An 8,258-nucleotide genomic window follows, 5' to 3' on the forward strand; every position below is an offset into this window, starting at 1 on the left:
CCAATATCCCACTTCACATCCTCATCATTCGGGATAAAAACTCGATCTCAGAATCTCAACAAGTCATCATTGCTCTTAGAGAATTTGTCTCTTTTTCCTAGCTTCATCTCTTTCAAAATTTTCATGAGTTGGGGATCCTTCTTTTGAGCCACCCGAATTTGTTGAAAAAGCTGGGGTTCTACCCTTATACATGCTGTCATACTTACCTCATCACCTAGGGGTGAAGCTGGAAGCCATCCCACTACATCTTCTAATAATTTCATCTTTCGGACCATTAGATGAGCCATTGATACTATAGGCTTCCTGCTCAGAGCATCCACTACTGCATTAGTCTTGCCCTGGTGATACTTAATGGTATAATCATAGCCATTCAACAGGTCTACGCATCTCCTTTGTCTCATATTCCACTCTTTCTGAATATTCAACTCGTGGTCAGTCTCTTCTTTAACTCTTGAAATCTTCTCTCACAGTCATCTGACCACACAAATCTCACATCCTTCTGGGTTAGACGAGTCAGAGGGAGCGCGATCTTCAAAAATCCTTCTACAAAGTGCCTGTAATACCCTGCTAACCTCAGAAAACTATGGACCTCTGTCATATTCATCGATCTTCCCCACTTGAGTATAACTTCAATCTTAGAAGGGTCGACGACAACCCTGTCCTTAGAAACAATGTGCCCAAGAAAGGCCACACTAAGAAGCCAAAACTCACTCTTGCTCAGCTTGGAATAAAACTTTTCTAACTTTAAGGCTTGAATGGCCACTCTCAGCTGCAACTCATGGTCCTTGAGGCTCTTTGAATATATTAGAATGTCATCAAGAAATACCACAACAAATCATCTAGAAAGGGTCTAAAAATTCTATTCATCAGGTCCATGAAGATAGCTGGGGCATTAATTAGTCCGAATGGCACTACTGAAAGCTCATAATGGCCATATCGGGTTCGGAAGGCGGTCTTGAGGATATCTTCCTCCTTGACATGCAGTTGATGATAGACCGTTCGGAGATCGATTTTAGAGAACTCTTAGGCCCCTTGAAGCTGGTCGAAAAGGTCCTCAATCCTAGGCAGAGGGTACTTGTTTTTCACTGTTACTTGATTCAACTGCCTATAGTCTATGCAAAGTCTCATGGACCCATCTTTCTTCTTCACAAAAGGAATAGGTGCACCCCAAGGCGATACACTAAGTCGAATGAACCCCTTCTCTAACAACTCCTGCAATTATTCTTTCAGCTCTTTCAGTTCTGCTGGGGCCATCCTATATGGGGCCTTGGAGACGAGAGTAGTACCAGGGACCACGTCTATCACAAAATCTATTTCCCTGACTGGAGGCAAAGAGGTCAACTTCTCAAGAAAAACTTTTGGGTACTCTCTTACCACAGGTATTTCTTCTAACTTAGACTGGACGTCCCGATTCTCTACTACATAGGTTAAGTATCCAACACATCTTTTGGCCAAAAGATGGGAAGCCCAAAGGGCAGAAATAAAGTGTAGAGGGGGAGCCTCCCTGATTCCCATAAAGTGTAGTTCTGGCTGGTTAGGGCATCTAAAGTTCACAATAATATCATAGCAGTTAATAGTAGCACGGTGTGTGGATAACTAGTCCATGCCCAAACTAACATCAAAATCCTGAATATCTAAAAGTATTAGTTATATGAGCAAGACAGACCTCTCTAGGAAAACCTCAAACTGTTTGTATACCCTATCAGTTTCCATGTAATCCTCCATAGGTATGCACACTACTAAAGTGTAGTCAAGAAATGAAGGTTGAACATTTAGATGCCAGGCAAAATGAGGTGCAACAAAAGAGTGAGAGGACCTAGGGTCAATAAAGATTTTAGCTTCTCTACTACTAACAAAAAGCATAACTCTAATCACTGAGGTGGACGCCTTAGCTTCCTGCTCCGTAAGTGCAAGTATCCGACCTTGAGTCCTTGGTCTGTCTTCAGGTTTCGTCATCAGGCAGTTCTTGATTAAATGGCCGGGTTTGCCGCACCGATAATACACTCCCAAATTCATGTAGCATTCGGCTGCATGAGTAGAGTTTAACCCACAATATGAACATGCTGGGCGTCGGTTATCCCTGACATCGCCTGGAGAGGTCTTTTGGACTTTCTTTTTGCTTGGAAAAGGCCTTTCCCTAAAATCTCTTCTATATGGTGGCTGAGTCTTCTTCCCAAAACTTCCAGATAATGCAGACCTCACTTTCCCCTCTTTCGTCAACTGAAACTCCTCGTGATCTCTCTCAATCTTCATAGCGAGGTCTATTAATGAGGAGAACGTCTTGAAGTTGGCTGATATTATTCTCCCTTTGATATCTAGCAGCCCCTTTCAAACTTTCTTGCTTTACGTGCCTCTGTATTGATCATGTGGGGTGCGTACCGAGAGAGCTCCACTAATTTGGCTGCATATTGTTCCACTGACAGCCTCCCTAATTGCAGCTCAATAAATTCAACTTCTTTCCTCTCTCGGACGGAATTAGGGAAATATTTTTCATCAAATGCTATTAAGAAATTCTCCCAGGTGGCCTCAGTCCCTGTCTCCATCCAGGACTGTTTCACTGAACTCCATCAATGTTCGGCCTCCCCTTCCAGCATAAAAGTTCCCAATCTGACTTTTTTCTCATATGAGAAGTGCAAAACGTCCAAAATCTTCTCTATTTGCTTCTTCCATCTTTCGGCTTTTTCCAGTCCCCCATCCCCCATGACTGCTGGGGGTGTTAGCCTCCTAAATCTCTCAGTCAATCTGCTGTCATCTTGGCTTGGGGCGGAGGCAGCAGGGGCTGACATATGGTCCTTCATCATTTGAGTCATGGCCCAGAGCATTTTGAAGAATTCCCCCAAGGCCTCGGTGTTCACATTACTAGTACTCGCATTGTTGGCACGGGTCCTCGTCATCTTGACCTAAAACAAGAAACACTCAGTTACTTGCCTATCAAAAAAACGACTCTAAGGACACTTCTAAGACTCTTTAGGCCAAGAATCCTATCCTAGCTGCTCTGATACCATGACTGTCATGACCCCGCCCCCTGACCCCTAGTGTACTTGCCAGAGGGGAATAGAGTGCGGGACTATGATCAAGGGTAGTGAATGCCACTCAAGTGGGAGTGCGCTCAAAGCTTTAGAAAAATGGTAATCAAAGTAAACCACTAAAGAAAACAAAACTACCACAACACACACACACACACACCAAAAGCTAGATAACCCAGTCCTCAGATTGTAAATACACTGTACAAAAATTTTCCAAAGTATTACAAAAGAGTTCCAGGCATTAGAGACCAATTCATTACATAATTTCCAAAATTAAACAAAAACTATGGCCAAGCTGCCATCAGAAACACACAATAGAAAGAACTTCTGCAAAGTAGTGCGGGCTTCAACCACCAGTCGTGATTCCTGTACCGCCTGTCCTCGACCTGTGGCTATCGCTCTACAAAAATGGAAGTTAAAGGAATGAGCTATAAAGCCCAGTAACAGTTCTAGAAACAGAGATCATGCTTAGCAAAGTACTTAGTAGAATTTCAGCAACAATTTCTACACCCATATATAAAATCAAATAAAATTTCTTAACTGCTATGAATCTATATAGATTGTGATGTACTATGTGTTTCCAACAGTGTGTGTCCTATATATAGACACAAGAATGTGCATGAACTTCCTTCACACACATAAAAACTTCTTTAATTTGGCTTCTCGCACCCTTTTGCCTCGATTTCTTTCTTTTTGTTACACTTCTCTTAGATTTATTTATTGAGATAAAGTGGTCATATCAAATATTATAAATTTTAGGAATTTCAATCGAAAATTGAATTTTCTCTTCTAATTTAATTTCGAACTTTTGTTTTGCACATAAGAATACTAGTTTGATGTTTTCTTACAGAATACCCATGTTTTGCGAACTTCTGTCGAATGAATGTCAATAATGTCGAATAATGATGAACGTAGATACTTTTTTTTATTAAATAATAAAGTCATTGTTGGAACAACCCTGTAAAAACCTAAGGCCATCCAAAAAATGGGAGAATTTTACAGGCTGTACAACCTGTGAGCTGACAATTTTGAGTGGCCTTAGTCTTTCAACAATTGCCTAATAATCATTCGGATAGTAGTGTGTTAAACAAAATAACGGTTTCGAAGATGATCAATCAGAACTATGATGCTGCTGATGGTGAAACTAATGATATTACAAGTTGTATCTAGAGAGTAAATACCCTAATTCTGAGTCTTCTTGCAACAAAATCAGGAGCTTCAATTGCAAGTGTTGCAGAATTGAAAGTTCCTCCGCTGGACTCGGCGCTGTCAGTCCATGTAATCACGCTTTCACCCGCTCCCGACCCACTCAAAATCACCAACGGCCTATTAACCACAACTTTCTCCCTGTTGAACCACGCTCACGCAATCAGTAATCAAGCACATAATGAATGAATCTGTTACCAAAACGAAACTGGAAAACTACATTATAATCCTATCCGCTATGACGTAATCGTAGTCCCTTTGGGCCTTCACAATCCATGGATAGACCGGAACAACCATATCAGCCATGTCTTCATAAGGTACGTTCCACACTCACTCTCACCATTACCATCTATCATTTCCATAAACAGTGATGCTTTAAAGGACCAGGGTTTCGCCATAGTCCATAGATACCGAAAGGAGTCATAGAAGACTTGAATTTATTTCTGCCATTTCAGTAAAGAATAGTGTGGGAAAGTCCACTCTGGCGATGGGACTCGGCCCTGGCTGAGCCATGTAACTCAGTCTCGGCCTAAATAGGGCTGAGTTCTACCAAGCCAAAAAGTTTTAAAAATTAAAAATACAAAAATGTACTAAAAAGAGGGAAAACATGTCATAGAGTAAATTAAACAAAATACATCTAAATGAGCTTTAAAAAGTAGTGAAAAAATAGATTTTGAAAAAATCAATTTTTGAGGGGGTATTTTAGAAATAACCTAAAAAGAAGGGAAAAATGAGACTATTTATCTTTAGTACAAGGTGGTTACACTTTATCTTAACCATTAGATACGAAATTGCATTGATGCATTTCTTCCATTGACCAAGTTCATAGTTCAAAAGGAATTTTTTTGAACTTTATGACACACCCAAGCCAGCCGACTTCACATCATATGGTTATAAATAATTGTGACCTCTTTGTACTAAAGGTAAATGATCTGATTGCATACAATCCTATTACAAATGAATTTCTTATTATTATTTCTTTTTTATATTTTTTTTAAGATCCCCGAGCCGGACCACCCAACTCGAGGATACTCGAACTTGCCAAAACGGCAAGTCTGAGTTACTTGGACAAGTCTGAATGGGGCAGATAGACTTTTTCCACATTGGTAAAAAAAAAAACTTGGAAAAGAAGAAAACATCATCAAGTGGGGAGCCACGCCTCAATCTCAAGATCAACTTGCCAAGTGATCCAACCATGGGGAAAGCCGTCTCCCCACCCTACACAAAGTTGCGCTCCCCCACGAAAGCATTGCTCAAAATAGAATGAAAGAAAAGAAGATGACGTGGCTTAAGACTTGCCTATAGTGTCCTGGAGATATCAATATGAAAGCTAGGTTGGAGTTGTTGCATGGTACTGCGTTAATGTCGTCCTGAACATTGATGAAATCTCCCTGACCTGCATGATTCACCTTTAGAAGAAGTGCAGTGTTGTAATCAATGGTTGGGACTGGTTCATCAGTGGAGCATTCGATGCTCTTGAGAGAGAGAGAGACCGAAGAGAAAGAACTTCGGTTGAGGATACATTTTGGTTTGAGAGCACAAAAGGTTTGGTTTGAAAGCACAAAAGGTTGATAAATTAAAGATCAAAGAACAAGGAAAAGGCAAATTAAAGAGATTGATGATACATTCTTGTTTATATCAAGTTTTACTACGTGCATTGCACGGAAATCATTTAAAGAAAGTGCATAGAAAATGAAGACTAGGAAGCTTACATGTTAAAGAACCAAGATACCATAGGAAACAATATTTTTTAATGAAAACTAAATATGGAAGGGACCGTACAGTTAGTAGAATATTGGTAACTCTCGTATTATGCATTTAGATATAGAGATAGACATGAAGGAGAGAGATGGCTGTTTGTCACGGTTAAGAAATTGTATTTCTGTATATTTGGGCCTTATGTCTTATGGAACTTTTTTTTTTATTGATTGATCAAGAATATACAATATCTGTATAAATATACGACCAATAACAATTAAATATAAATATCAATGGTTATGGATAACTATTAACTAATCTTATCATAATCAAGAGACATCTAAGAGATATATATATCCATACATATACATATCTCATTATGTATTCATAAGGATGTATATCAATATAGATACATATACATATCTCATTATGTATTCATAATGATGTATATTAATATAGATATACATACTCTAATAATCACTCATAGAGATCTACTTAATTTTTTAATATAGTTTCCATCAAATGTATTTTTTTAATGTTAAGAAAAACACCAATTCACTACCTCATATATATCTTTAGATAATTAGGTTTAAATTTGAAGTCTTGGCTCGATCCATTGGACTGCATTCGATATTCAACAAAACTAGCGGTGATGGCAAGAAGCAAAATTTCAACGTAAAAAGCGAGAGAAGCAACACGTTAGTTGTCACATGCAAACGCCTACGACTTGCGGCACAAGTGAATGGACCCATTCTCATTCCCCCCCTTCAATCCCTCTCCTTGCAAAGCAATTTACAGCTCACTTCAAATCTCTTATTTTAAGCTTTTCAAAGCGTTTACTCTTCAAAAAGAGGAAAAAAAAAAAAAAAAAAAAAAAAATTCATGTATTCATTCTTCAAAATCTTCCATCACACACAAACTCAGTTGGAGAGAGAAAAAGCAAGAGAGATGTTTTAAAGGAAAAAATTTATATAAGGTTACAATCTTATTGTAGAATTATAGATGCGCCTAAAAATCCATCATAAAACGTTGTTTTAATGTTGAAAAAACCTCTAATTGATCATCTCGACAACATCGAGATGTATGAATATGAAAAAAAGAAAAGAAAGAGATTTTGAGTCCCACAAATAGTGCATCTTGCAATAAATTATTTAGACTATCCATTTTCAAGATTTTTATATATTTATTAATCTACTTGATTTTAATCATTTTTAGAGTTTAAAATTTTATAATTAGATATGAAAATAGATTTTCACATAATATTAAAAATTACTTTATCAAAATTACATGATAAAATTTGGAGGCGCGCCTTAATTGATTTATTTAAACTTGCAACCTTACAGAAACCACACCTTGTTTTAAATGATGGAAGTTGGAAACACCATTTTTGTCCACAAATGTGTTCAGTGACGTATTTTAGCGAAAAAGAGAGATGTATATATGTTTTAAATGATGCAGAAAAACCAGTATGATCCACAAATGTGTTGAATGATGTGGTTTTGAAATACTATAAATTGGAGATATTTTTAGAGAGAGAGAAGAGATAGAGAGTTAGAGTGTGTCACACGGCTTATATACTTAAAAGAATAGAGTAATTATTGTACGTTCCTTGCTGCAAAAGAGGGAGTTTGAATGGATTGGACGCATGCACATCTCGTGGTTGCCGCTTTTCAGGACTTCTAGCCACCGAGGCACCTTTTGGTATTCCAAATACGGTGTGGTTTGTATAAAGTTGCAATCTTAAACAACCAAATTAAAATAGTACCTCTAAAGATTATTATATATATAATTTTGGTGTAAAAATTTTTAGAATTGTTTAAAAATTTACTTTTATATGTAAATATAAGATCTTAAACTCCAAAAATGAATCAAAACAAGTATATCTATAAACATTTGAAAATCTTGAAAATAGACGGTCTAGATAATTTGATGCATGATACACTATTTTTAGGACTCAATATTTTTTTTTATATATTCATACATCTCGATGTTGAGATGATCAATTAGAGATTTTTCCAACATAAAAACAACCTTCTATGATGGGATTTTGAAATGCACCTTAATTATGAATTTTAAAATTGCAATCTTTTATAAACTTTTTCATGTCATACAACACACATATTCAGGAAAATATTTTGATAGGACTGCACCCCTATCAAAATAAGTAAACCCTCAATGAATATTGCAATTTTGGTGTCAAAAAAAAAAATTGAAACGATCATCTCCACCTTGGCCATGTGGTTGTAAAAAAAATTAGGATTTTAAGCCTTAAAAATAGTGTATATTGTAATATATTATTGGAACTGTCCATTTTTCCCTAAAAGTACG

At 37.3% G+C, this 8,258-nt stretch overlaps 1 long non-coding RNA gene across 1 annotated transcript; it reads right to left on the reverse strand.

The window, feature by feature from the left end:
- Window positions 1–3,195: 3,195 nt before the first annotated feature.
- Window positions 3,196–5,841, reverse strand: LOC148782354 (uncharacterized). Its single transcript, XR_016053402.1, has 3 exons — window positions 5,532–5,841; window positions 4,208–4,373; window positions 3,196–3,426 (listed from the first exon to the last, which is right to left on the reverse strand). It is a non-coding gene; the product is annotated as an uncharacterized LOC148782354 (long non-coding RNA).
- Between the last annotated feature and the right edge of the window lie 2,417 nt (window positions 5,842–8,258).

Source organism: Amborella trichopoda, chromosome 4 (genome assembly GCF_054954075.1).
Source record: "Amborella trichopoda isolate Santa Cruz 75 chromosome 4, AtrichopodaSantaCruz75HAP2 v2.0, whole genome shotgun sequence".
NCBI lineage: Eukaryota > Viridiplantae > Streptophyta > Magnoliopsida > Amborellales > Amborellaceae > Amborella > Amborella trichopoda.